Raw genomic sequence first — 1,894 nt, 5'->3', positions numbered from 1 at the left:
GATCAGAATTTGTTGTTCAAAGGTCAAAGTCGGTTTAAGTTAAGACTTGCCCCACTCTTATTTCAGAAAATAAGATCACAGAACATCTGATACAACCAAATACTTACAAAATGAAGACTCAAATAATAACAGAATTTCAAGCAGATGTCAAACAAGTGTTGACATTATATCCAATGATATGGTTCCCAAAGTTCTGCAAAAACACTTCTGGTCATTCAGCAAAAAATAAAGGTTTTTATGATTGCATTTCATATTTGGTTGGTGCTCACCTTTCTTCTACACTATAATGACACACATGACTAGTTGCTGGAAACGTTACCCGATTCCTCGGTAGTAACATTTCCATTGTAAGTTAACTTACTGCGATTTAAAGGAATACCCAGCTGTTTTGACCAAGTTACCGTATGCTCAGAAGTCCATTCAATTCTCGCACAAGTCTTTACCCCAATTTTCTTTCTTGTTATTTAGCTCCATTCACAGGCTTCTCTGTGGTGCTCTTCCATCTCTGAGCCCTTGACTTTTGCGATCCATTGGTCAGTTAGATTTTCTACTTCTCTCCTTCCAGCTCAGTGTTGCTTGCTGTTCATCAGAGCTGCTTGGGAAATGAAGCAGGCTGCTGTCGTGATGCCCAAACCCAGGTTCCAGGCAGCAATATTTATCATTTGCAACAAAGTTCCCCACTTCATCACACTTCAACTCTCTAGCCACCCACACACTAAAAACCAGTCAAGAGAATGTCAATCAAAGCTATGTTTTGGCAGACATAATGAATGAGACCATACCAGGGTTTGAAAGGACTGGTTTCAGGCATGAAACAAGAACCTCAGTCCAGCTGTTTGAAAATGCCATAACACAGACATAAGAAACCAGAACTACTCATCTGAAGTGGTGTTTGATCTGAAGAGTTGGTCTGGAGGGGTGATGAAATTATAGTTTACAGTGAACTGGATCCCAGACTGTTCAAAAACCCAGGATGGTTGAGTTGAAACTAAATGTTATTCCTTACAAAACATATTAAAGCAAGTTTATTCATCATTAGTACAAAATATTCTTACACTTCAGGGCTTTGACACTGCATCTTGCCTGAATTGTTGAGTATATTTAATATGTTCTGGAAACTCTCTCTGCAGCTTTAGGATCAAACACTTATGTGATAAAATAAATCTATCAATTACAAATACCCTAACAAGTCCACAACTGAGTTCTTAGTCTTTAAAGCGCACAACTCTCGAGAACATACATCTTGCACCACATGCATGTTTATTTCAAGTCAGTTGCAGTGGAATCAAACAATAACAGAATCACTGAGGAGTGTTTCAGGCTACTCCAGCATGAGCCACTTCTCTGCACGTGTCCTTTGATCCATAAAGCACTAAGCTTTTCGGTCACCTTCCAAACCCCAAAAGCAGAGATTCTGGAGTTAGATGGACTTTCAGCTTTTGATTGCAAAGCTGCTGCTAGAAATGGGCCCCTTTCACACTGCCTCCCCTTAAATAAAGCAGTTTAAAGACCTAAAAGGTCCAGATCTCTGAAAAAGGTGTCACAAATGGCACAGTGAAGGAAAGTCAGACTTTATCTACACTGCAGTTTGTTCCGTCTCACTAAATATCCGTTTCAGTACTTTTGAGTAAAAACATAACAGTAGCTCCTAACCTGATGTTACTGATTACAACTTGCTCAGCAATTTTGTGCTGATGTCAGATTGCCATGTGTCAATTATTCATGTTGAAATATAATTTAAAGCAGACCTGCTTCAAATGAACTGAGCTGGACTCGGCAGCAGCCTATCATAAACACCAAATAAATCAGAGGAGTGACTGTTTGGAGCCATACGCTGGAAGCACCACCATCTGCCTTAATATTTAGAGAGAAATAAAGAAAAACCACAAAGAGT

Source organism: Rhamphochromis longiceps, linkage group LG20 (assembly GCF_057381845.1).
Source record: "Rhamphochromis longiceps isolate RC_006_pf linkage group LG20, R_longiceps_female_GT1.1, whole genome shotgun sequence".
In the NCBI taxonomy this organism is placed as follows: Eukaryota; Metazoa; Chordata; class Actinopteri; order Cichliformes; family Cichlidae; genus Rhamphochromis; species Rhamphochromis longiceps.
The sequence above is the reverse complement of the archived record's forward strand: the minus strand, read 5'-3'. Positions refer to the sequence as shown.